Source organism: Corapipo altera, unplaced genomic scaffold, assembly GCF_003945725.1.
Source record: "Corapipo altera isolate COAL_440 unplaced genomic scaffold, ASM394572v1 45, whole genome shotgun sequence".
NCBI classification, from domain to species: Eukaryota; Metazoa; Chordata; class Aves; order Passeriformes; family Pipridae; genus Corapipo; species Corapipo altera.
Window position 1 is genome coordinate 2,577,942 of NW_020884877.1, and position 27,993 is coordinate 2,605,934.

At 46.4% G+C, this 27,993-nt stretch overlaps 1 long non-coding RNA gene across 1 annotated transcript in view; it reads left to right on the forward strand.

Moving 5' to 3' along the window:
- The window catches only part of LOC113944084, a 156,855-nt gene that overhangs the window by 85,801 nt on the left and 43,061 nt on the right, over positions 1-27,993 (forward strand). Inside the window, exon 4 of the long non-coding RNA XR_003526572.1 lies at positions 11,304-11,368. This is a non-coding gene — a long non-coding RNA (uncharacterized LOC113944084). The remainder of the gene's footprint in view (positions 1-11,303; positions 11,369-27,993) is intronic.

The window sequence follows — 27,993 nt, forward strand, 5'->3', positions numbered from 1 at the left end:
AAGGTACCTCAGTGAGGCTGGAACATTTCCTGTGGCTATCGTATCCGCTTCAATATCCTTCAAAGTGAACGTCACAGCCCTTAACCATTGAAACAGGCTTTTCTTTCACAGCAGCAGAACAGCAAACCAGCCTGGATAAGATGAGAGGGACACCATAAATATTACATAGGGTCTGAGGCATTTGCTGTAAATTCAGCAGGAACTATTCCAGCTTCCCACTGGGAGAGATTTCTTGGGAATAGAAAGCTCTCTGGAGTTTGTAATAACTTCTTGAGAGATACTGAGATTTTTAACATTCCATATTACACAACAGGAAGCAGAATCTTAATGGAAACACTGCGCACAGTTGCCTTTAATAGGAAACAGTCTACACAGCAGCGGAGGAATATTTAAAATAATATTTCCCTTTCATTTCTTTTTTAATTTCTTTTTTAATTACCACTTATTTTAGATAATTTTTAATTTGCTGAACTCTTTATACTGCTTGAAAAAACTATGCAATGTGAGGCATGACAGTCACTGTGTACTCTGCAGGCTGACTGAGTCCTCACTCCAGTTCTCTTGAGCTGCTGCGAGAACAGGCTGTCACACGAGTGCCATCAGGCTTCAGCTTTGGGTTTGCAGGTGTTGTTTATAGACAGGACTTCGAGCTGGATCTAGATCCAGGTGTTTTCCAATGGCAGCAGGACCTGCTAACCTTTAGGCTGAAGCAAGCTGAGCTTCCTGCTGAGTCCCTCGCAGAACAGGGGGGTTTGAAGCTTCAAACTTCCAAGTTGGCAATGTCTGCTTTTGTTTCCCTAGAATATGAATGTAGGATGCAACAGCCTGGCTGGGAATTGCAAGCACACGTGAAGGGAATGGGGTGTAATTCACTGAGGCCTGACTTGGACTTGTGCTGCTGCTGTGGTTGTCTGAGGCTGAGCACGTGGCTGGGGTGGTTTGCTCTCCATACAGACAACAACCGACAGTGAGGGAGGGTTCCCCTGCTCCTCACCCTGGAGAACTATCTTTGTGCTCTGGCTTTCAAGAAATACCCAGTCCATTCAACAACCAGAAATGTTTTTCCTGACTTTCAGCTGAGAGAAATTCCTTCCAACTGATGCTGGTTTTTCATACAAACCACAGGGTACATGATCTTGAATCAAACCCAACCCTTTCACTTTAAGGTGATTTGTGGCTGTTTCTTGGGCCTGAGCAAAGAATGGGGCTTGAACTTCTCCTTCCCCGCTGGCAAGTGGCTGGTGAGTAACCCTTGTGAGTAAGCCTGGTCAGATGTCTGTGCTGAGGAACTTTTCCCCCACCCAGTCTGAAACACAGACAAAGCAATCCAAAGAAAGTAGGTCTCTCCCATGAGAGCCGGCAGGCAGGAGGGCTCGAGCAAGCCTTGGCATCAGAGCTCACCTCCGGCTGCAGGGAAGCTCTGACCGGAATCTGGACTCCTCGCCTCACCCTTGCTCCACTTCCAAATTTAATTGTGGGATAATGTTTATAGTAAATACAGGTCACCTCCATGTCTGGGAAGGAATTTCTGTGCTTTCAAGAGAGTTGAGTTTTATAGCAAGTCTTTTTTTCCCAAGCGGCTGGAAAGGGGGTTGTGTTTTAATAAACAAGTAATCAATGGGTAGCACCCACAGCTTGCTGTTAGTAGGATATAATTTTCCTGCCTGTAACATGCTCAAGGAGCTCTATTGACCATTTATGAACTCTGCATCACTGAGGAATCCAACTGTGCTGTGAAGTGCACCCGACTGCTGCAGAGATGGCGGGGAAGGCAAATGTAAGAGGCCATGAATTAAAAGAAATCTCATGCCTGGGAGTTGCACCACGTCCTGGCTTTTTTGGGATCACACTGTTGGACCACAGTGAGAAAAGGGCTCCTGTGCTGTTTCAGCCTCTCCCAGAAAGAGCAGGACAGACAGCAATTTCATCATGGAAACTTGCTTACATGGTCATCCCCACAGTGTGGTATTTTTTGATTGTGTCTGTAGAAATTTCCAGGCAGAGCTGTTGTGAATAATAACCAAACTGGGACAGAGATCTGGTTGTGAGCTACTGAAGAAAGCTTTCTCCCTCTGTGCCAGAGGTTTGTATGCCCAGTTCAGATACAGAGGCCTCTGGACCAAATTTGGAAGGACAGAGCTATAGCAGGGGAAGGCTGTTCCCAGCTAACACCTTGATTAGAAAAATGATGTGATGGTGTGAATCAGCTCTGGTTGATGTAGTGGTTGCTGGGGATGGGGCCACGCAGCTCCCTCTGTGCTATTTTCCCTTTAAAGTGAAGCTGCCTCCATGCCTGGAGATGCAGGAGTCTTTCTTCACCTGCTGCCCCCTGCACCTGAGCTCTGGAGCAGTGGCCAACACAGCTGGGCCATGGGCTCTGCAGGCTGATGAAAGAGGACAACAGCCCAGCCACGGCTGGGAGTGGTGGGAAGGACTGGGAAACTCTCCTATCATCTGCTTTTTGCTGCTTAGTGCTGGGGAGCAGGAGGGAAAGCCGATGACAGGTCAGGCCTTCTACCTCGCTCCAGCTCCCGCTCCTTCCTGCAGGCCATGTGTAACCTCAGCTTCTGCTTTTGTGTGCCCTTGGGAGAGGCACATTTCCTTCTCAGACTCTCCTGGCTGCTGTGACTGTAAGAAGTCATTCCGCAGCTGCCCACCTCGGTTTCCCCCATACAGAGAATTCTGCAGGATTAGTTAGCTCGTGCTTATCTCTCACCCCTCCCTAAAGGATGCTGAGGGACTACATTACCTGTAAAAGAGATCAAAAAAGGGCCTGGTTACAAAATTAGATTCCTGGTTAGCGGCTTCTGGTCTTTCCCATTTCTGGGACTGCAGTTTATTTCTGTTTGTGATTTTGAGCAAGTCTGGAGAATTTTGGCAGGTTTGGTGTCAGGAATTTCTAGTCCGAAGTTGTCTGCAAGAAAAGAGGATCTGGGCTTATTTTTACCTTTTCATGACTGAAAGCTGCTGTAAGTCCCAGAAAGGCTTTTCCAACGTTAAATAACATTTTGTGGCTTCTATTCTGAGGCATATTTAAAAGGCTTGGTTTTCCTAAGGTGGATAATAAGGTGAAAATTGTCTCCTATTACAATTTCTCAAGTTTAGCCCTCCTCCCAGTTAGTACCAGAACTGTCCCCCCTGCTCCTGAGCATTAAATTCAACTGCTTAGACTTATTGAAAACTCCAGGTTTAGCTTCCTCCTTCAACTGTAATTTTAGATCCTTGGTGGGTATGAACAGACACAAATACACAGTGCAATTCTGCTGCCTGCCATTCCCTGGGAATAAGGCCCAAACATTTATTCCTTCTGTTCACCTCTGGAGCCTGTGTTTTGAGTGCAGATGCACACACACACACACACTTGTGCAGACAAGGCACTGGGAAGGTTTTTGGAACTGCAAAACGTATAGTTTTCGTTCTACTGAGAAAATTGATCTGTAGTTCTATTGGTTAAATCTAGATATGAAATAAAATGGCCTTAACAGGAACTTTGCACAGACCTTCGATGGCATTTTTACGTGACAATTTGCAAGAATACAAAAGTCTGCAAATTAATGTCGTGACCCACCAGAAACACTGGAAGTTTATCATTCCTTCTCCATGACTTTATGTATACAATGTTTGGAGGAGGAGGCCTTTTCTGAGTGGATTGGGTTGTTATTCTGTTTGTTTGGATTTTTTTCTTTTCTTATTTAAGAGAAGAATAATTATAACCACCAAATGCTTCTGGAGTTAAATGGGAAATCATCTCCGATAAGCCTGTCTAGAATGACTCAGCTCTGTGCTGGGGATTTGTGGTGCAAAAACATGGGTATAAATGCGGTTTCCAGCCATTTCTCTGGGGATAGCTGCTTCCCACATGGCCCTGCAGGTCCTTACTCACAGCTGGCATCCCTCCACCCTGGCTGAGGGCCATGCTCAGCCCTCGGGGATGGGTGGGAGAAGCAGGAGGCTGTAGGAGCTGTGGACATGCTCACGTGTCAGTGCACATGGATGGACACACTTCAGCACAGCAGGTCTGTTTCTCTCACACAGCAAGCAAAGGATGTAGGATCTGGGATCAGCTATCACAGAATCAGTGAGGCACAGTGACCCCCATGTTCATGGGGCACCACCCCAAAAGCTGATTCCCCAGCTTGGCTCCTGCAGCTGGAGTTGCTGGCCACAAGAAGGTTGCAGTCAGTGGGCATTGCCCACCTCACATCACCATGGAATCATGGAATCACAGAACAGTTTGGGTTGGAAGGGACCTTAAAGCTCATTGCATTCCACCCCCCTGCCATGGGCAGGGGCACCTTCCACTAGCCCAGGTTGCTCCAAGCCCCATCCAACTTGACCCTGAACACTTCCAGGGATGGGGCACCCACAGCTTCTCTGGGCAACCTGTGCCAGAGCCTCACAACCCTCACAGGGAAGAATTTCTTCCCAATATCGAGTCTAATCTACTCTCTGTCAGTTTTAAGTCATTCCTCCTTGTCCTGTCACTCGATGCTCTTGTAAATAGTCTCTCTCCATCTTTCTTTTAGCTCCCTCTGTACTGAGGGCTGCGATAAGGTCACCCTGGAGCTTCTCTCCTCCAGGCTGAACAATCCAAATTCTCTCAGTCTTTCCTCACAGCAGAGCTCCTCTGGACTCACTCCAACAGGTCGATGTCCTTCCTGTGCCGGGGACCCCCGATCTTTGCCTTCTTCCCCTTGAGCTCTTGTTTAGCAGCTCTGCAGCCCCCAGTCCTTGCAGCCATACATGCACAAAGCAGCTGCTCAGAAATGTTTGGTCAAGGCTTTTCTTTTCTCCTCCAGTATGAAAACTGGCTTTTAAACAAACTACTTCCCATGGAGAAATTTCCTTTTGCATGGACATTCCCGGAGGAGGAGGGGATGCCCAAAAAGCTGAATTGCCTCTGGAGGATGGAAACATCTGATGATGTTTAAACAGAAGAAAATGACCCCAAACACATCCATTTTCACTGGATTTGAGTGCTTAAGTGTGTTTTCTCATGGCAATACTGTATGATTAATCTTAAGTGGTTTCCATGACTGGTAAGTCCTTTTCTTAGGGTCTCCTCCGCACTGGTTGCTCAGGGTGTGAATTCCCAGTGTTGTCATCCCTGCCCCTTCCCAACCCTTAAATCCCTCTTGGACAGGAGTCCAAGGGGATTGTCCACATCAGGCTGAATTTATAGGAAGCAGGCAAGAAAGGAGGGGGAATATTTTCACATTCCTTTGAAACATACATTTGGAAACTTTCCCTAGGAAGAAAAGTGCTTACGCAGCTTTAGTTGCTGTACATGTGCTTTGGATTGTGTGAAACCCTATCTGCTTTTCCTCACAGAGTCCGGATCCCCACAGGGGAGAGGCAGCCAGACCGGCAGACCCGGTGTGGTGACTTGCTGCAGAACTCCTTCCACATTCCATAGGCAAGGAAAGCCCCCACTGGCTGCATTTGTACGCCCAGGTGGGTGGGAGGAAGAGGGGGAGATGTTCCTTCTTGGGCTCAGGCCCAAAGAACCTGTAAAACCAAAATATTGAGAGTATAAAGTCTTTGCTAGGAAAGGCGGATGTGGATTCAAAATGCCTCAGACTTTTTATCAGGAGATGATTCTTAAGGGTTAGAGGGTTCTGGATGCTGCTGGTGCAGCTGGATAGTCCCTGCCTGTGGCAGAGCATGCTTGGGATGAAAAACCCAGGGCAAAGCCCGCAGCAGCTCACGGGTACAGGAGGGCAGCACAGGACTGATCAAACACTCAGAGCTTGGTCTGATTCATCTCAGGTCTCCAGTTCAGCTCTGTCTATGTGTTGAAGGTCTCACCTCCTGTCCAGAAGTTTTTGGGGCTAAGTGCTCAGACAGCTTCCCTTGCTTTTCTTGGAATTGAGGGGATTCCCTCCTCTTCTGTGCACGTGTGTTTCCAAAGATTGTGGGCATGTGTGTGGCAGCTACACTGCCACTGTAGACACCATCAGAAAGGACACCTTTTTGTTGCTCCTGACAGGATCCCAGGGTGAAGCACCCGTGAGAGGACAAAAAACCACTCCTGCTGTAATGGAAGTGTGGTGCTGGAGAGAGCAAGAGGCGCAGCTTCCAGGAGATGACTGGGATAACACTATGGTTTCCAGTGCTGCTGCCCATGGAAATGTGTGTCCCCACAGGGGCTCGGCATGTGAGGAGGAGGAGACAGCTCCCTGAGAGGGGCTAAAGCAGGGGAAGCATTGAGAATGCGAACACCATGAAAACAAATCTGTTAATAATTACAGCCCAGCAGAGCTGCTGGCAGCCACTGCTTTTCAGGCTGGACCCTCACCCTAAACAGATATCCTGGGCACCTCTGGATTAGGGGTGAAAACTAGGCAGGCTCTGGTAGAACAGCAGAACTTGGGGGCAGCTTCCAGTCTCCTGAATCAGCATTTTGAAAGCTAGACATGCTGAGTTACCCGCCTTCCTATCCCCCCCAGGCATATGTGTGTATAGACAGCTATAAATACACATATAGCTCTGTGTTAGTACACACACTCCTGCCTCTGTGAAATGTCAGCCAAAAAATTATTCAAAGGTTGCTCAGCCTGGTTCAAATGCTGTTAGGCTTCAGAAATTACACCCCCCTCCAGGAATGGGCAAGAGCTGACACAAAGCAGCAATAACCAAAAATTTCCCAGCTGTTGTGTCTGGCCTTTTGAAAACAGGAATTTCTTGGTATGGAGCCCAAAACCTTACTCCTTCCATTCGGCATTGCCTGAGGGTGCTGGCATTAAAAGGATGTATGAGAAAGGATTTATTGTCAGCAAGGTGCTTGTAACAACAACAACAACAAACATGGGGGTTTTTTTTAAAGACCTGAGTATGGATGGACATAAAGAGGATGAGGGGGGTAACCATTGCTGGGTCTGTTTTTCCTCCCAAGACTGTCTGCACGGAGATCCACTTGCAAGGAAGCAACGCTCCAGAGCCCAATGGCCCTACAATACGAGGAGAGACAGCTCATAGCTCTTCATGGTTTAGTCAAGTTGGCTGCAGTCAGGGATAAAGAAACAGATGCAGAACAGGATGATCTCAGGAGAGCCCCAGGGAATGACAAGGTCTGATGTTCTGCTTGGCCTTTTTTACCTGAGTTTTCTCTGGGGACATTGATTCTCAAAGGCTGCTGGAACAAACCCTGGAGATGAATGCAGGAATAGTCTGTGATTCCCGTAGCTGCTGTCACAGTATGTGTAGATTATTCCTAGAAACTCATGACTGGCATGGGAATCAGGTTCACCAAGACTTGAATCTAGAGTGGAAACTGTTCTCTTTCAGCTTCCTGGTGCACAGGACGGGAGGAACTGCCACGAAAGTATCCCTGTCCAGGGCCACAGGAGCTGTCTGGAGCAGGGAGTTGGGAGTAAATGTCCTTTAAGGTCACTTCCAACCCAAACCATTCTGTGTTTCTATGAAGGAACTTAAAAAGCTCCACCGAGCCCCAGTCTGCCTTCCATAGGTCTTTGGTACATGACTTGATGAATTGAAGCTTCAAATAAAACACTCAAAAGCCCAGGATGCTCCTGCAGCTGTTGATTCCATGGTATATCTCACCTTCAAAACACAGAGGCCTACAGCTTTCAAACCAGCATGTTGCCTCCAGCTTATAACATTCCTCCAGCTATCCATGGGGCAGTCACAAGCTTTTGACCTGGAAATGTTCTCTCCATGGCTTGTGACATTGTCCCTAGCTCCAAAGCTTGTGGGCAGTGTGTCGTCAGTGGCATGCTGCATAGATTTATGCTAAACCTGCAAAATCTGTGGGAGCTCAGAGCTTTCCTCCTGTCAGCCTCCCCCAGACCATCCACATCTTCCCTCCATCTGACAACACAAACTACTTCAGTGCAGGCTTCTATTGTTCACAGAGTGCTTTGATGGTAGAAACCAAACTTTGTACTTGGAGTGCTAATTGGGTGCTCTGCAAACTCTGATTTATAGCCATATTCTACTTTTTATTAATGCTGTGTGCGTAATCACGCCACTGCAGTCAGATCCTTTCAGTCAGAACTCCACACATAAGGCTGAATATTGGGATCTGTGCATTGTGATAACATTTTGAATAATCAGAATCTCAAACAGTCACACTGTCATTTCTTCTACTGAGTGTTACTTTGAAAGGCTTCTTTCAAAGCACAAAGAAAGATCTGGTGCAAAACGCTTAGACTTAGTGAACATTTTAGTATAAGTGTGAAAAATGGCCTGGATGGAAATTTGGAAAAGACAAGCCACGAATTGCCTCATGGCTTTAACAAGGATCAGTTTGATTTTTTGGTAACAAATGCTGCAAACACTAAATCCTGGAAAAGACAGTTGAGAAGTGCCCAGTGCTTATTTTGGCTCTAAGAAATGTGAGTGTTTTGAGGTGCAGAGCACCTGCAGCTCCTGTTGATCTCAGGAGAAGGACACTATCTCCAGGATTTGGACAACAGATGATGGAAACAGTTAAACGCGAATCATTCATCACATAAGCCAGCACTAAGCAAATGATCTCATATTTATTTATGTCCCCAGCCAAATTTGTACTCATTTCCTCTGTGAAAGGCAATAAATTGCCTCAGCAAGAGTCTTCAACATCCAGTTTTGAGCAACATGACACCCACAGTCCCCAGGGCATTGCTTGTAGTCCAGAGAGGTCATAACTCCTGCAGCACAGTGGGCAGGGGGGGCTAACGTGGTGGCCTCTGCATCCCACCTTTTCCATTCTACCTTTTCCAAAGAACTAGTGGAGGCTCAGGACCACCAGCCTCTGCCTCCTTACGTGTCTCGAGAGATCATATTTGCCCTGGCCAAGTCTCTCAGATATCAAAGCCTGTGATATCTCCCTGGCCAGCCCTTTAGCTTTGCTCTAACAATAGGGGACCTGAAGGCCTGGGGCCATTGTTACCTCAGTGAAGTTTATCCGTAAGTGAAATATACAGATCTAATTCATAAATAGCAGTAAAAATTTTATCATTTGGCACAAGGTGTTGGCAAATCCACTGAATTAATACAGAACCTGTAATCAAGGCTTAAAATCATCTCCATCTCACCACAGTTCTGTTTCTGACCATTAGTGATTTGTACCTATGGCATGTGTGCAGTGCCCAATATTCACTTCTTTTTTAGCCATCCAAGAGTTCATCATGGACCTGGAAAGATTCACTAGTATATCCAATTCTAAGAGCAGTTGTTTTGTATTTTCAAGTTGATCAGTATTTCCTGTAACTGGTAGGGCTGTGTAAGAGGAGACACGCTTGGTAACATGATAATTATAGTTATATTCCATGATGTTTTATTTAAATTAACTTTTTTCCTTTTCCAGTCTAAGCAACATTACTGTGTAATTTTTATGATGTAGTCCTGTGGTTTCTAAATGAAGGGCCACAAAACCCTGCAGGCTGACTGTCCCAGGGCTGGTCCATGGGTTGCATCAGGCTGCTGATTCAAAGACAGCTCCCCATGAGCCAATATGAAGCTTTACATCTCACTGCCACAGGGCTCTACACAGTAGATGTGTACCCTGGGATGTGATGGGCCCTGTTGCTGTTTAATAGTTCCGCACACACAAAAATTTAAGCAGATTTGGCAACAGTTTACCCACTACATTTTGTCCTCAAAGGGATACGGCTTTGTCAGTGTTTTGCAAGGAATTAACCCTAAGGCATGGCCCTGGAGAAAGAAGTACTTAATTGGTTCAGAAAGAGCTAAAACCTGCTCCCATAGCAATCAAAGGAGGTTTTGCCATTGTTTTATGAAGCTGGAAGAGATTCAGAGCATCCCATGATGGCTGCTTTGGGTTATGGGACTTATGATTATGGTTTCTATTGCTGTTCTTTGAGTCGTGGTTTGCTCCAGGTGCTTCACATTCAGAATATTTTGGGTTTGGTGTATGAAATAGAGACAGGCTGGGAAACTGGAGGGGAGTGGGATGGGATGGGGACTCCAGGTGCACTTTCAGCCCATGGGGTGCAAGGGATGTGTGGTACCTTTTATTTCTCCCACTAATCTGAAATTCTGAAGAGATCTTCTCTCTATAAAATAGCTTGTACTTAATACAGAAAGACTTTATAGTGGTACCACGGATGGTTATGTTGGTGTCAACCCAACAGAGAGCCCTGAGACAAACATTCTTCCCTCTGGAGCTACAGGTGTGGCAGAAGAGCAGTTCTGGGGAAGCATATGGTAACAACAGTCCTTTTTTGTAGGCAAGGAGTTGTCACAGAGTGCTTTCAGGAGCAGAGCCTGTCCATGCTTATCTCAGGAAAGCTACAGCACCCATCTGTACAAATCCCTTTTGCACACCTTTTAGACAGGTGTCCACACATTTCACTAGAAATGTTCAGGTAACACTTTCCAACAACGTGACAGTCCAAAGGATGTTGTTAAAAACCACCCTGGCTGGAACTGGCTGATCTGGGAAATCTGGCACTATGAAATTTGTGAGATTATTCCCACTGCCTACACATGTTAGAGTTGTCTGTATGTAAAGTGAATATTAATGTGCAAAAACCCCGATGTACTCACAATTTAAGGAGTCCAGGGGAGAATCATTGTCATTAACCAATTCAGGAAACAAAGGACAGCAGGAACAATCTGCAGCAATTTGCCCCATCCCTGGAAGTGCTCAAGACCATGTTGGATGGAACTCTGAGTGACCTGGTCTAGTGGAAGGTGGAACTGCCCATGGCAGGGAATTGGAATGAGATGAGCTTTAAGGTCCTTTCCAACCCAAACCATTCTCTGATTCTGTGGTGAATGAAAAGCAGGAATTCTCCCTAAATCTGCAGCACTGTCAAAACCTGCCTATGAGGTTCAGTGTGGAAGCAGCAGGAGAAGGTATCTTATCTCCAGATGTGTGGGGAGCTTATTGTAAGGACTGGACCTGGGTCTCCCAAGCTCCAGGTTCTGACACAAATCACCACACAACTCCTGCCCTCTTCCTCCCCTGCCACTGATCCAGAAAAAAGCTGTGGCCATAATCTGATTCTAAATCTCCTCAGATCAAATGGCTTTGCTCTTAACAAAATAATCCCATAGAATGACTTGGCTCTCAGCTGGGAGCAGGAGGAAGATCTGGGCAGTGTACTATAGTCAGGGCATGGCACCAGGAAATTAAGCTTTACTGTGTGTACTCTGGCAGCGGAAAGGATGTTTATGGCATGTGCCCCATCATCCCGCCTCATAATTCCTAATCTTTTGCCCATCACAGTAAGGCTGGGGAGTTTTATCAGGGGAAGGCAATGCAAATTTCTAGTCTTACTGTTGAGGGGGAAAAAAAATTCTGGCTGTGAAATTTTCCTCCTTTCTGTTTTCAGGCTGCCAGACGAGCTCTGCCCTGGAGTGAACCTGCCAGGTGGGGCACAAGCCAGAGGTACCAAAGGTAGGTTCATCACCAAAAGGGCTCCATCATGAAACCCACTTTCCTCTGCTGCTGACAGTCACGAGGCCAAGACCACCACCTTACCTCCTGTTTGGAGCTCAGGGCAGGTTTGTGCATCACCACTGCTGCCCAAACCCACACAGTAAGGGAAAACAGAGTCACCTTGAGACCAGCTTGTTTGCCACAAGCATGTTAATAAGACTATGGATTAGCAATGTGACCTTTAAAAGATGCATTATTGTATTTTTCCTCTCAGCTTTAGGAACCTGGTAGTGGTAATGGAAGTCTGAAGCTGTGGCTTTGGTTCCTTTCAAATTTAAAGATTATATACCAGACGAGAAGTCAAGAGATTTGGTGGCTGGTCTTTAGCTGTACTGCAAATCTTTTCCATTTCCTTTGGTCAAATCTGGGAGAAAAAAAGCTGGAGTCGTGACCCAAAGCAAAATCCCCAACCACTGTCGAGTTGCTGACATACTTCTTTGCCTCTGAGAAATCCTGTTACAGCAGTGAATTCCCAGATTTTATTTTAGGGTATTGTAATCCTGATAGGACCTGTCCCTAAGGACCTGTTCCCCAGAAATGTTTGTGCTTTTCAGATGTCAACAGTAGTGCTTACAGAACCTTCTGTTTTATTGCATCTGCATTTGGGATGTATTTTGCTGAGCACGGCCTAAAGGAGGTGCAAAAATGTCAGACTGGTAATTTACAGTAAAAAAATTATTCATGAGAGGCTTTTCAGGAGAAAATGAGGAAATGCTTTGAATATGTAAAGGTCTCAGCCAGCTAGAGACATCCACATTTCGGACACAGTGCAGATATCCAATAAAGCAAAATACAAGTCTCTATAACTCTAGAGCTTCAAGTGACACATTTTAATCGGAGCCCCAGGAATGAGGAGTTTGTGGTTCATTCCCACTCATTTAACACTTCTCAGCCTCTGTGTGAGCTTGAACGTGCAGTTCATTCAACATATTAACACTAAACATTGTTGAAGCCACCAGGTCTCTCTCCAATGTATTTCCTATCAAAACTATTTATTTTACAGGATCTCTCTGTTCCCAGACACATAGTTGTTTAAAATTTCCGGAAAACATTTGGTTGGGCGTGTTCAGAACTGGACCTTTGCTCACTGACAAGGTTCATGAACCTTCACAACTCTCTAGGTGAACTTAGCCTGACTTTCCCATGTATAACCAAATCCCAGTCCGGGTCAGTCACTTTTGGTTTCATGTTTCACTACCGTTACAGCTCAGGTTTTAAAGACCCAAGCCTGGGACGGATGCAGGGCTCCCATAAACACACAGAACAGCCATGGTTATAGTTGTGCATCTCATTTGTTGTGTCTGATGCTGGAATGTATTTTCCTGTAGCAAAATCCTGGAGTAACTGTGATGTGAATTAGTAGCAAAGCAGGAATAGAAGGGGAGTGTTTACTGTTCATATGTTAAAATAATTCCACCAAAGTTTGATTTATTCCAAACCTCTGTTTGGTCTAAGGCATTGAAAGTTTGCAAAAATACAAAATGGTGAGGGAGGCAGCTCGGTTTGTTCTGGAATGACCACAAAAGGGCAAAGACATTGTCTAGAAATATACACTATAATGCACAGTATGTCAAGCCTGCCAAAAAGTCTGAATTAGAGAATTCTCTCATGCTGTTTCCTTGGAAGAGCCCAAAGAGGCGGTGCTTTCTGTCACCGAGCGTGAATCAACCCTCAGAGGAGGATGCTCAGATGGAAAACAGATCGAAGGAGAGCTCTGCAGGCTGTGCTGCTGCGGGTCCTGTCCCTTGAAGTGAAAAGCAGAGGAAGGGAGGAAAAGTGAGATCGGTAACAGATGATGTGATGGCAGTGTCAATCACAGTGGAATTCCATCCTGGCCCTGTGTTACAGCAGGGCTGGGAGTGCTGCTCCACCGAAGGCTGCGTCAGCACTTTGTTCAGCTTGTACACAGGTTCATTATCAGCCCTTTGGGCTGGGGCTGACTCTTCTAGGAGTTACCATAGCAGCAGTTCTTTCAGCTTGTGTATAGTTCAAGAGCTGTTTAACCTCTCACTCCTGCAGCCTCAGTCCCAGCTTATCCCGTCACAGCACAGTTTTCTTGGGGGGACTGGGGTTGTAAGTCTGAAATCCAGGCTTTAAAGCAAAGACAGGGGGTTGCAAAGAGCTCTCCCATCCTTGGAAAACACCTGTGCCCTGAACTAGTCCTTAGGCTGAAAGTCCCTTGGTGGCTGAGAGAGTTGGGACTGTTCAGCTCGGAAAAGAGAAGCTCTGGGATGACCTTAAGGGTGCCAGTGCCTAAAGGGCCTTCAAGAGAGATGGAGACAGACTTTGGACAAGGGCATGGAGTGGCAGGACAAGGGGGAATGGTTTCCCAATGCCAGAGGACAGGGTTGGATTGAACACTGGAAACAAATTCCTCCCTGTGAGAGTGGGGAGGCCCTGGCACAGGTTGCCCAGAGAACCTGTGGCTGCCCCATCCCTGGAAGTGTTCAAGGCCAGGCTGGACGGGGCTTGGAGCAACCTGGGCTAGTGGAAGGTGTCCCTGCCCATGGCAGGGGGGTGGAACGAGATGGGCTTTAAGGTTCCTTCCAACCCAACCATTCTGTGATTCCATGATATTTTGGGGCAATTCCCAGCTAGTTGGAATATGAACACCCTGTGTGCCAAGGACAGTGATTTACAATTGTAAGCAAAGGAATTGTCCTACCTAATCAGTTACTGCCTGTCAGAAAAGCTGGAATAAATATGTCTTCTTATCCAATTCTGCTGTGAAATAAACTGCAATGGCTTAAACCCCCCTATCTTTGTCACAGGGCGTGGCTGCAGCCACCTTGCCTGATGGATGATGGCACATTAACCCTTGATAACTCCATCAGACCAAGCTGAGAGAACGAGCAGCAATAACTTGCCAGAATGAGCTGCTGTTCTCCCAGAAGCTCTGATATTCCTTAGGTAGGAAAGTTCAGCACAACTGGCTGTGGTGTGAAGCCTCTTGCTTAAATCAGTCTGTATTCCTGGAGTTTGGATAGTGGTAAATACGTGACCAGTTCCTAAAATGTCTCCTGGGACTCATATACCAGGAAGCCTGACTTCTCTGTCAGACAGACTGGCAGAAATGTTAGAATTAGTAGGCACTTGGATGAAACTGATAGACTGGGGAGGAGTTACTGTGGCATTTGTAGGGAGAAATCACACCTCTCAAATCTATTACAACTATTTGAAGTGTCACACAACCCTTCACTAAGGCTGACAGAGTGAGAAGGCTTTTAACAAGACCCCTCCCTAGGAGGGAAAGACTCTTCATCAATTACAAACTTGTAATAATAGCAAACAAAGGACAGGAGGAAATACTTGGATTTTACAGAGGAGTGTTTTATGAACACTCAGGAGTATGGCAGGGAAAGTGATCATGTTTGCTAATAATACTTAATTATTTAGAGCTAAAGCTGACTGCAGAGAGATGTAGAAGGATCTCCTGGTGCCGGGGGGATAGTGAGGAAAATGGCAGATGAGATTGGATTTAGCCAAACGTAAGGTAAATCACACAGGAGAAAGGGACTCCAGCCACAAGCACATCCAGTTATCACAGCTGCACAGAGTTTACTATGGATCAGCCTCTACAAACATCAGCTTAATGTTCACTAGAGACCAAAAGGTAGGACTTATCACAGGCAAATAACAAACAGCACAGAAAACATTCTCTGTGATTATATAAATCCCTGGGGTAGGGATTCTGTGTGCAGTCCTATTCATCTTTCTCATGAAGGGCATAAGGGAAAGCTGTGGAGGAGGAAGAGAAGTAAAGGAATAACTGCCCTGAAGGGATATGAGAGAGGGCTTTCAATCACACAAGGCATGGAGAATACAACATCAAAAGTCCTTGTCAGGGACTGAAAGTGGAAGCAGATTCAAGTTGGCCAAAGGGACATTGTGCATGGAATCAGCAAACAATCTCTGCTAAAAGGCAGATGGTGAAAAGCTAAGGGCACTGCTGCCTTTTTGTGCACAGCTGCAGGATGGAGGGGACTTCCCAGGAGTAGGTGTGTGAACCTGGACTGGTTTATAAATCAATCCACGTCTTGGTGGGAATCTGCCATTCTGGTAAAGGAGCTTTGGGTTTCAGTAATTAAAAAACAAAAACCAGGTAAGGTTATCTACCCTTGTTCTCAGTGCAACAGTTCAGACTCTCAACTGAGATCCTAGTGGGAAACTTGTCCTGAGAAGTCCTAAAATCTGGTGATGCCACGAACTGAGAAAGGTTGTTCATAGAACAGTAAGTGAAACATCTCTAGTGACCAGTCTCACTGTGAAAGTCCAACACTGCAAGAAGTACATCTTGGAAGGAGATCTGGCCAGATAGAAGAGTACTTGATGACAAGGGAGAGGCTTTGGGATGTAGTGGGGTGGAAATACTGATGAAACACAGAACCAGAGGAGAGGGCTGTCTTTCTGCTAGGATTTGAGCTATTTTTGTGCTGTGTCACCCACACCAATGTTCACAGCAGCTCAGCTGTGTCCTTGCACACCTCCGAAGTCTGTCACATAGGTACTGTTTTACAGAGATTTTCTAGATTAATGGAGAAATTTAGCTTTTCCAAAGAAAAACATACACAATTTCACCACAAATGTCCAAAGCCTTGAAATCCAAGGTTGAATGGCCAGGGGTGAGGGGCTTTTTTTCCAGCGAGCAGGTGCTTCAAGGCTGCAAAGGAAAGACACCCAAATGATGAGCTAAGCTGGAGCACTGGAGCTGCAGCAGGAAGGTGTCCAGTGATTGTTGGAGAACGGCTTGTCTTGGTCACTGCCCAGGATGATTGCATGTTAAAGCTATTGCTCTTCCCAGATATCCAGCACGCACTGCGAGTCCATGGCCAAAATCAATTAGGAGCGATCACATCACACCACAGAAGGCAAAGACACTGTCAGTCTTTCACTGAGCAACAGAACTGCTCATGAGCTCACTGAGGATGTAACAGGAACAGCAACGGGTGAAGAGTTCAGGGCAGATTATTTATGCGTCGGGTTTCCTCCTGTTCGGTCTGTTTGCAAATGGACCTTGACTTTCCCCAGTACATCCATAACTCACAACTGCTTGGGAACTAATTTTGGTGGCACACCTCATTTGAGAAGGCTCCATTTCAGCTTTCTGATACCTGAAAAATGAGCTGGTTTTTAATGACTCTTATCTGAGAGGGTTCCAAGGGGGCCTGTATTGTGATGGAGATGTTTTGAGGAAGCAGTGTGGTGGGATGCAGAGGGACCCATCAGCCAAGTGCCATGAGCAGGACCTCTCCACTGCTTTCTTTTGAGCTCAGTGCTTTTGCCCCTGACCTTGGCCCCCACAACCACGTCCAAAGCCCAGTGCCATTCCCAAAGTGCCTTCTTATTGACTCCTGTAGGTTTTTGTTAGTGCCAGACCTCCTCACTCCTGTCTGTGATATCACAGCCAGCTTTCATATAAATGGGTACTGAGGTCACGTGTTCAGGCCCCAGGTCTGAAAGCACTGAGGTCAAAACCTGTTTCAGTCAGGAGAAATAGAGCAGAAAGTAATTTGGCCCTACTCAGAGACAAGGGAGAGGAGGGGATGAGCTGGGCAAGAGCCCACATGTGCTTGAGCAGAAAGCTCTGATGTTTCACAGACGTGGGGAGGAATGCTCCAGGAGATGGAAGGAGCAGCCCAGGCTGCAGGAGCTGTTACAGTTCTCACTTCAGAATAAAAGCTCACCGTGTGCTCATGCAGAAGCCCTTTCTCCCAAAGCCTGCCCCTGTTATCCCACAGGATAACATTCTCCTTGGCCCTTGTAGCTGGGACCTGCAATGCTGAGAGGTAACACCTGGTAACACCAGGCCAAGCCAGAGGCTTCTGGCACAGGCAGTGCTGGCAGCTTCTTCTGGTGCTCCAGGGAAATTACAGAGTAGACACAGCCACCTTTGCACTTTCCAGAGTGTCACAGCTTGGGGTCATTTTTGGTGATAGTCTGGTTACATTTGCAGAGCTCTAATTATCCCTCCCTGTGATGTGAAGGACCAGCAGACTGTGTGCAGGCTATAGAGAGTTCAGGGTCACCCTGACCCAAGGCCTGAGTCAGACTGCCCAGAAAGTGTCCATCTCCATGGGCACTGGGTTTGTGATTGCCCTGGCCCAGCCTTGGAGGCAAGTAGGACCTGGAGAGGCAGATGGCCAAACACAACACACCTGAGACACTTTCTGAGGCAGCCTGGAAGAGCAGGAATGTGGCTGAGGACACCTGCCCTGGCTGCTAACTGGGGAGTTGATTCAGCTGTGTCAGGTCCAGTTTTCCCCAACATCTCTGCTCCACCACCCACTCCGGCAGCTCTTGTTAAAGGGTGAGAGCTACACTTATCCTCGGATCTGGCCTGTCCCCAGGAGCAGAGGGAGGAAATAGCTGTCCCCAGTGACACAGCCATGAGCAACAGCACAGGTGTTACTGGGATGTTCTAGGAAGCTGCAAAATATAGCAGGTATTTATTGTTTTACAATGCTGAATTTCCTTCTGTTGATATGCAGGTATTGTAGCTTTTCTGCCATCCTGCTTGCAGGGGTCTGCCAGCCAGGGTCTTTAGTCTAATGCAGAATTGTTGGTAACCAAGGGACAGATGTCCTAGCTGGGCACTGGGGTGGTATAATGAGGTGTAACAAAGGGCTGGAAATCGTAATTTTACTGTGAGAAAAAAAAAGAAAAGCTATTTTGGTAGGTTGCACAAGAGCTCAGAGGCGTTTGGTGGGGCTAAGGTGTCTTGGAGCAGCTGAACCTGACCCCAAAGAAAGTTTGAATGGTGAGACTGAAGCATGCAGACATGTATGGCTGCTTTAGGGGGTCTGTCTGTGCCTCTTTTAGCCTGTACAGTGAGACAAAGTTGGTGTGTGACTGTGCATGGTGCAGCTTTCCCATGTCCTCTGTGCAGAGGTGCAGAGTTGGCCCAATGTAGGTGATGTATAAGTGCCAAGGAAGTGGAGTAAACACCAGTAAAAGGGTCTGGCTGCTGTGGCAGATGTTAATGACTGCCAGCCACTGGGCGATGGGAATGTTTTCTGAAAGGGAAAGTCTTCAGCAGGATTTAATAGCAAATAAAAGGAGCCCTTGAGAACTCCCAAATCCTGCAGAGCTGTAAGGTCAGGGCAAGAGAAAAGCAAGTTCTTCTATATTCAGGTGACAAATCAGATATAAGGATGTGGAAGAAGTTGCTCATACTGGCAAACCCTTCAAGGGCATGTAGATTGCTCAAACTCTCTTTAAAAAAAATAAATAAGTTGTGGGGGTTTTGTGTGGATTTTTTTTTTTTTAAAGCATCCCAGCTGTTTTTGCAGGGAGTTTCTCTGTCAGGAAGTAATGAGATCTTGCTGCCTGATTGATAAAACACGCACAGTCAAGAGGTTTCATCTGTTGTGGTCTTCAGGACATCACTGTGCTCTGTAATATATATATATATTTAAAAAAATTACTCTGCTGACTCATGCTCTGCTCTCTGGAAGCTGCAGCCTTCTTGGCAACCCCCTTCCTTCCCACCTTCCACTCCTGGCATATTTTTTTTTCCTTCACAGTTATTTTTCAAATTTTGGGGTTTTTTAAAATCAAAATACATCCAAAAGAGTGGAGGTTGCTGAAGGCAGTGTTTTGTCTCCTCTAATCCTATTGGGAACAGATGGGAGACTACAGAAAATCATGCCAACGTGCCTGGAAAAAATGCTCCAATATCTATAGCTGCCCGTGTTCTGTTGTACTGCACACACATCTAACCATGTGCAAGGCAGACCTGAAGGTTATTTTCCCAAATTACTCTTGTAAAGTGGCTTGAAAAGAGTTAGGGTGAGAATTGTGAACATTTCAAAACTACGTTTATTTCAAAGCCTTCTGGAAAACAATACAACTTAAAACATTTAATTGCTGTTTTTCCTAAACAATAGTATTTTGGAGTGGTTTTTTCCTATTGGACTGATTTTTTAGTTGGGATGTGTTTAAAAAGATGTAGGCTAATCTGTTTTAAGAGTTGCTAAATCAAGACTTCTGATAGTTTTTTGCTTTGAAAGGGTTTTTTTCCCTCTTTCCTGTGGTCTCAGAGCTAGCTAATGTGGAAAGTGCTTTGAGCATCCATGGAACGTGGTTTGCTCAGAGGAGAAAAGAGTTTCAGAACCAAGTTGTGTTTCCAGTGTCCTCATATCCATCATCTCTTTTCAGCCTGGTCTTCCCTATCTGTTCTAATCATTGACTGCTGTTTCCAAAACAGCAAATTCTTTGGTGGTCAGGAATTCCTGGTCTGACTTAGTGGCTTTGGGCATCTCTGCTGAGAAGCAGCAGGGTGGGTAAGGGGCAGGGGGACATATGTGACTCTTAATCCACCAAACATTAATAATGTGACATGTTCATTTTTAAAAAGCATCTAAAATCCTGAGAAAACCACAGTAATACCTAACTTACCCTTGTAAGAAGTGTGGCCAGCAGGGCAGGTTGAGGGAGGGGATTCTTCCCCTCTGCTGCACTCAGGTGAGACCCCACCTACAGTGCTGCCTCCAGCTCTGGGGCTCCCAACATAAAAAGGACATGGAGCTGCTGGAGTGAGCCCTGAGGGGGCCAGGGAGATGCTCCAGGTGCTGGAGCTCCTCTGCTCTGGAGACAGCCTGGGAGAGCTGGGGGTGTTCAGCCTGCAGAAGAGAAGGCTCCAGGGAGACTTTGGACCCCCTTCCAGGGCCTAAAGGGGCTCCAGGAGAGCTGGAGAAGGACTTTGGACAAGGGCCTGGAGTGACAGGACAAGGGGGAATGGCTTCCCACTGCCAGAGGACGGGGTTGGATTGAATATTGGAAAGGAATTCTTACCTGTGAGGGTGGTGAGGCCCTAGTACAGGCTACCCAGAGAAGTTCCTTCCCCATCCCTGGAAGTGTTCAAGGCCAGGTTGGACAGGGCTCAGAGCAACTTGGTCTAGTGGAAGGTGTCGCTGCCTGTGGCAGGGGGGAAAACTGGATGATCTTTAAGGTCCCTTCCAACCCAAACCAGTCTATGATTCCATGATTTTAGCAGGATTACTTTGCCCTTTTTGGGATTTTTCTTACACTCCTCACCTAGTTGCTCCTTATTATCCAATACTTGATGGCAGATTCAAGCTGATCTCCCCACCTTTACAATTCCTTTTTCGGTTCATTGCTGTTGTCACTGTGATTATTGTTGTTATAACAGCAATTGTTATTTTCATAATCAGAATGACAAACCATCTGGGTATATTTTGGCTTTTGTGATTGTAGTTCAGAAGGCTGAGTTAAAAGCATAACATGTATTGGGAATTGGAGGAGGATGATGATATAATCCTATGTTTTTCCCAGGAGTAGCAAGTCAAATGTGAATAAGTGTTGGCTGCTCTTCTGCTGTTACTAAGTTTTCCTGTATCTGTTGTGTACCTGGCCATACTTTTAAGTTTCCCCTTCTCTTTGCCATCTCAGAGTCATGGGACTAGTTGAGATTGAAGAGCTTTTCTTTTTAACAGAAAAGTTTGTCCTCAGTTTTGCAGGGAAAGTCATTAAAAATACAAATTAGTCATACTTATTTGTGTGATTAGACTGACTAATCAATGTCTGTAAAGCCTTGTGTTGCCAATAAAAGTCTTTCAGACTTTTTTTTTCTTCTAATAATGGCTGGAGACTCTGTTAATCCAGTAAAATCTGTTCAACTCAAACTGCTTGCTCACTTGACTCTTGTGGGTTTGTTCTGTTACAAGTGTGAGGAGCCCACGAATTTGGCTGGAAAGAGAAAAGTGATGCTCTCCACAGCATTTTGGGGAGTCAAGTACCAGCCTGTCTATTGGTGAGCCTGTTGCAAATGTTGACACCTGCTCTTTGGTGCTGTAATTTGCCTCTGTTCATTTCTTGACATTCTCCCTTACTTAGGACCTGAGAATTACAGGATATGGAGGGAGTGGTTGTATTTCTTGTAGGATGCTCAGTGTAGACCAGTATGTCTCTTAGTGCAACTAAAGTAATGAGGGCAGGGTGAGTTTAGAGGGATTTGGGGGAGGCTTCTTGGAAGTCTTTTGTATTTTTTTTTTTTTCTTTTTCTGTAGCAGTTGAGATTTGTGGTGTTATATAGACCTATTTAGCTGTTGTCCCCACCTGCTTCTGCTTGGCTTGGTGACAAAATTCCCATCCTAACAGAAAGGAAGAGAATTGACAAGAAGTGACTGACTGAAGCTGTATCTCCTGCCTTGTCTCAGGAGGGCCTCTTGTGAGAAACTGGGAAGCAAAAGAAAGTGAGCCAGAACTGCAGTTTACCACCTGATCATCTGTAAACTAGTCAACTGTATTTTGCCAGTTAAAAAAGGGTTGGATAGCTGAGATTCTGGCCCTGGATCTCTCGTGTCTAGAGCAGCAACAACCAACCCCCTCCAGCACTGGCTTGCCTGGGAAATGGCACACTTGTTTAGTTTCAGGCTCTTCCAGCCAAGGAGCAGCCATGAGCTTGGGCTTTCCCTCTACCAAACAGGCGGCTGCTTACACCACTTTTAAGGAAGTAGATTTGTGGGACACTGAAGTGCACCGAGAGAGAGCAGAAACACCTCTAAACGTCTGTCCTCCCTTCAGAGACTGTGCCTTTTCAGGTCTTTACTGGAGACAGAAGCACAGGAGGACTGCAAGATCTCTGTCCATTTCCCCAAAATTCAGGTGCACCAAGCCCATGTGTTGGGACTCTGATGCTCTGCAATTGCAGCCTCTCTGGAAAGTCCCCACTTTTCCAGGACCTGGAGCACTTGCCATGTGCCTGCTTGCTGGGACGTGAGTGTTTGAGGGCAGATACCATATTGTTTTGTTCTGCTTCGTACAATACTTGGCAAAGTGGAAAAGACAAGGGCGTCTTGGCTCTCTACCAGGTCTCCAAAGTGCTAAAATATTACTAACCTGGTAATAAATCTCAAAATTTTGTTATTGTCTGACACTCCACAGCTTATTTTGGCTCAGGGAATCTGCAAATTTGGACCAAAAAAGTGTAAAAACTTGTCAAAGTGGAGCAAATGAGAGCACCCAGCTCCAGCCTGTTTAGCAAGACACAACTATGAATCACTGCTCCTTGGTGAGAAGAACACAGGATTTCCTGGAACCAAATTCAAGCCCTGATGGAGCTGTTTGATCTTCAATTGATGTTCTGTTTTTGTTTTCTACACAGCAATAACATCATTTTAAGCTATAAACGGACCATTTTCCGTTGCCCTTGAAGTGACATTAACATTAATTAGTTAATAACATGAATTAATTAGTGCCTCTGCATAATTAAAGGGGCCATATTTGTTGTATCTACTATGCTCTTTCTAGTCCTGCATTCGTGTTAATAGTCTCTCAATATCCAGTTCTCCTTGTTTCCCCTCAGGATTAGCTCTCCTTAAAGCCTGGTACAACACCTGTGCCTGGGATGTAATGAAATACAACCCTGGAGCTCACCCGGGATGAGATATGCAAAATAATTACTCTTGGATGACAAAGAGGAGCCCTAAGGGCTGTGTTCACAAAAGGATGCCTTGTTTCTCTTGAAGGTTGGATCCGTGCCTGCCCTGCTCCCCACTGTTATCCTGGGCTGGGAATTTCAGAGCTGAGTTTATGGCCTGAAACTTTTGACAATTGCTTTGTCAGATTTGGTGGCCAAATAAATGGTTTGTCCAATTAATTACTGAGATCGCGCTGATGGGGCTGTGGACAGTTCGTGGTGAAAAGTTTATGCGCACATCTCAAGCTGCTAAAAGAGACCATTTCAGATGTCCTCAAATAAAAAAGAACTTATTCTTTGAGGGAGAGTCTCCTGGTAGACAAGAAGGGAAGAAACAAAAGCCAAGCCTGCCCAGGAGTGCCTGTCCTCTTTCTGGGAAGACAATTTAATGCTTAGTGTGGGATCCTTGTGCCTGGCTCTTGCCTCTTCCCTCAGTGCCCTGTGTCCTGCTGACACATGTCCCAAGTCAGGTGCCATTGTTTGTCCTTTGAATTGAGTTTCAGCAATCTGGGAGTAGCAATGAATGAGATGTGCTGCACAGACAAGCAAAGTAACAGCCAGGAATATCTCCCTCTGCCACATCCCTTTACCAGGCTTGTAATAGAGAAGAGCAGTGCTGAAGCAGAGTGAATATAAAAACCTATTCCTTGTGTTACAGCATCTCTTAATACCTTACCCAACACACAAAATTATTCCCCCCAAACTGAATAGAAACCTGACAGATTCAAGGGAGGAAAAATAATCTGTTGGTTTCCTTTATTGAGGTGGTAAAAATGCCTTGGTGGTTCCAGCTTGCTCTGTGTGTTCTGGGGACAAAAGCTTGTCATTCCTGTGACACTCTTGGCCAGTCTGGGCCATTCCTGGCATGTGTCATGTGTGCAGTCTGACCAGGGTGACTGGACAGCCTAGGAATTTTCAGATATATTTTAAAACACGTGACTTCATCAGGTTTTCATCAGATCCCTGTTCTTTCTTCACTGTGTCCTTGCCCCCTTAATGTGGGCCTGAATTAATTTCCACCAAAGCCTTCCAAAGTTCCTTCCAGCAGGTGGATCCAGGTCAGGATCCTGTCTGTGTCCAGGCAGCATGGGAAAACACTGACTAGGAATGATAAACTGCACATAGGTGAGGCTGATTCCCAAAACCTCCATCTGGCTCCTGCTCTGAAGCAAAAGATCTGTAACCTGTTCAAATGCTGTGTAAGACTGCTGGGTGCCCCCACTTAATAGCAGCGTGTGGCTGAGATCTCGTGAGTGCCTGACTGCAGGTGCCTCTGAAAAGGATTTCTGGTATTCAAGGGTGATGTGTTGGGTCTTGTTTGTGGTTCTGTTTGTGTCAGCCCTTGTCAACTTCTTCCTATAACACAAGAAGAACTATTTACCTTAAATAAGTCCAGGCTGAAAAATATAAATTAAAATTTTCATTTCCTTTCTCTGAATTAACCTCTCCTCTTTCATTCTCCTGCTGTCCCTGCAGTGGAACTACTTGAGGTTCTTTCCTGGCTGTAGCCTCTGTTTTCAGACTTATGGAAAAATGTGGATTGTTCTGCTTTATGAAGTGCATTTGGGGTGTATATTTTGGGATTGTTCTCCTTTTCTATGTTCAAGTGTGATCTGATTCTAGTGCTGTGAGTGACGGGCTAAACCAGAGCTCCCTTCTCCCTTGCTGCCAGTCACCAAAGGATTTGTTATGCCCAAGTGAACTGCATGTCGGACTAATCCAAGCAGTGCAAACAGGAACAACTCCTTCCTTCCCATTTCTACTATGTCTCCCCTGGCCCTTTATAATCCCAGATCTTTGGAAGCTTTGTTAAATGCAGTGCACACCCCCCACTGGCAACTGGCTGAGACAAACATCTGGACCGAGCTTGCACAGCTGTCCACTGGGTCTTTTTTGTTGTTGCTTTCTTGGAGTAGGTTTTTTTTTTTCTAGTATATGCTTTAAGAATTGACAGGCTGAAAGAAATGAAACGTGGCTGGCTGTCACCGTGGGTGATTTGTGGTGGTCCTTGGTGGGACTGCAGGGAGCCCAAGGAGCGAAGTCCTTCCTCCCACTGAAAGATCCAGCCATTGCTCCAGGGCATGCAGCCCTCCAGGAGTGTTTGGGTGGGATTGGTGAGGGGGCTGCCCTGGGACAGTGCCTGGTGGGGCTGTGTGGGGGAGCACTGAGAGGTTCCTGGGACCGGAGGAAGTCTGGGATAGCAAGGAGGCAGCAGGGCAGCAGTCCAAGCAGCTTTGAGAGTCTGCCAACTCCTAGCAATGGAAGTCTTGCTGATAGGTGGCTATCAGCCCATCCTGCCCGGGGTCAGCTTCCCGAGGCAGGAGTCCTCCTTCCTGCTCATGGCCTCAAGCACACCCTGCTCCCAGGAGAGCTGATTGCAGCTTGGCCCTTGAGTAGAGATTACTCCATCAGCTGGAGTCATGATCTCATTCCCAAATACTTTTCCACAACCTTGAGATGCTTTTAGCAGGTAAGGGAGAGCTGGCAACTGTCATGATTTGCAAAACAAAAAGACTCCTCTGTCCTGTTTAGCTACTTCCAGTTTGTTTGACTCAGAGCTCCCTGTGGGCTTCACAAACCATGTCAGCATCTCTGAGTCTTCATCCTGGCTTTGAACCCACCCTGTGAAATGCTGATGCTGGCTTTGCTACCTGAGTGTGAGATCAGGACAGCCAGAAGGGTCAAGGCACTGAAAGTGTTCTGGACAGCTTCCACAGCCCCAGAGGTCCAAAGGCCACTGACTCACCTCTGTGTGTGGGATGGAAGAGCCTTGGAGGGGATTGAAGAGCTGTCTGTTTGGGGTGGATTTTCTGTTCCAGTCTCACAGACCTGTTGGAAGATGTACTGAGTCTCTTGAGCAGAGGTTGTGACCTCTGTCCTCTGTAAAAGGTGTCAGTGTTGCCAGGAGTCAATGTGGACTTGACCTCTGATTGTGAGCCCTTGAATGCAGAAGTCCTGGGAGTTGCACAGCAGATACCAATACCTGTTCTTAGCTGCAGCTTCTTCCTCCTCCCCCTCACGCCCTCTCTGTTCTGGAGAAACCAGCCTGAGGCCATGAGCCAGCTGTGAATATTAACAACAGGAGCCCAGCAGCAGGAGGTGCATTCCCTGCTGTGCCCAAGGCTGGATGACAGGAGTGGTTTGGTCCCAGCCACAGGCTCTGCAGTGGTCTATGCATGATGCTTTGCATCAGGTGAAACAGTGCTACTGTTTGGCCTGGTGAGAGCAGATCCCGTGTTCCTCAGCCAAGAGGGCATGGAAAATCACATCCTCACCTATCCCCTGGTGTCTAATGAAAGCTTCTCAGTAGCTCACGTGGGCTGTGAGGAGTTTTACAGGAGCCCCAGGTGACGTTCAGTGCTTTGTGCTGCCGTCCCTAGTGGGCAGCACTGACCCAACCAGCTGTGACCCCTCTGCTGTGTGTGAGGGGGTGTCTGCTACAGGGACCTGGGGGGGGGCTGTTCCAGCCTCTGGCTGGGAAGAACCTCTCCTGTTCATCACCGCAGAAAATATGAGCTTTGCTTCCTGAAAGCAATATTTTGCTGCTCTCTGGGGAGAGCTGAGCATGAAGGGCTGCTGACAAGTATGAGTGGTGATATTACCGCCCTCGTCCTCCTGTGGCTGTGGGCAGGGCTAGAGTTTGGACAAAAGAAATGAGGATGGGCCTTATCCTCACGTATTCTGAACTGGCCCACTGTGTGGCTGGAGAGGGGATGTGGCTGCTCCCCCTTTATCCAGCCCAGTTGTCAAATATTATTACCTCAGGTCGCCTTCAAGAGCAACACATCATTCCTGTGGAGCTCACTGGCCTTAGCCGAGCACAGCTGAAAGTGCCTGAGCTACCACTGGGCTGAGGGTGCATCTGTTCCTAACAGTGTTGTCTTAGAGAGCCCCCTTCCAAGTGACTCTGGACCAAGCTAAAGGTACAACCATCTCTGCTGCCTTCCCTAGAGGCACTTGTAACCACAGAGGCACTGGAAACAAGGGACTTCCATTTCCATCCACAGCCACTATTAGGTGAGACCTTGTGCAAGAGCACATGAAGAAATAGCTCATGAAATCCTTCTTACACTCTTATTTTAATGTGGACCCGGCCTCATGTGGTATTTGTAGGCTTTACCTGTGGTTTAGGAACAGCAGGAAATGGGGAGATTGCCCTGAATTTTTCTGCTTTACAACAGATTTCCTAGGTAAACCTGCTCAATTTTGCTTTCCCTGTAGAATATGAGGAAAGATAAATGCTTTCTATTCCTGTAGAGACTGTAAGGGTCCACGCCAGTAGATGCTACTGGCAATGAGAGGCTGTGACAATCAGCTGCTTCATGTGGTAACAGGTCCCTAATCAAAGCAGCTGGTTCCACCCTGACCCAAGTGGAAGCAGGAATGACATTGGGAAACAGGGCATGACTGGCTGCCACACTTGAGGGCCTTTGGACTTGGTGTGAGGTGCATCTGACAAAATTCACACAAGGAATGGGCTTGACAGCTCCTAGAAAGCTCTTAAAATGAGGAGGTAAAACAGGGACAAACAACCTTTGTGGGTGAGGGAGGTTAGATTAAAACCAACCACTTAGTTCAGCCACTGTTTCAACATGGGTCTGACACAGTCCTCTTTGAGCATCTTACATCTTATAACATCCAGGTACTTTCTTCTTCCCCACCTTTGATTCTTAGTTCTGATGAGGGAGTCACCAAGAACTCCAGTGTGAATCAATAAACTGTTAACATCCATTTCATAGTGACTTGTTGGGCTTCATGCAGATTGGACATGCACATGGAAGTGCCATGAGAATCACAAGACCCGAGGCTGAAAATGCTCTATCACAGAACAGTGTTTCTATTGTGAGTGCAACCACAACACAACAAGAAACTCCTCTCCTGATGATTAGCTGTGTGGGTGTTCTTGTTTTTAAACAGATTTCCATATGCAAGAGATGTGGGCAGTTCCCACTTCATTTATCTTTGCTATTGAGTTCATGTACAAACAATGCAAATTCCAGATATGTTATTTCATGGTGATGAAGTGAATGGGATCCCAAACTACAGATCTCCTTAAAGCAAGGTTAAGTGACCCTAAAGTTCTGAACTAATGCAAACTGATTGTTCCTGACTCTGGCTGTCTGTATGTTGACTTAACCATGGC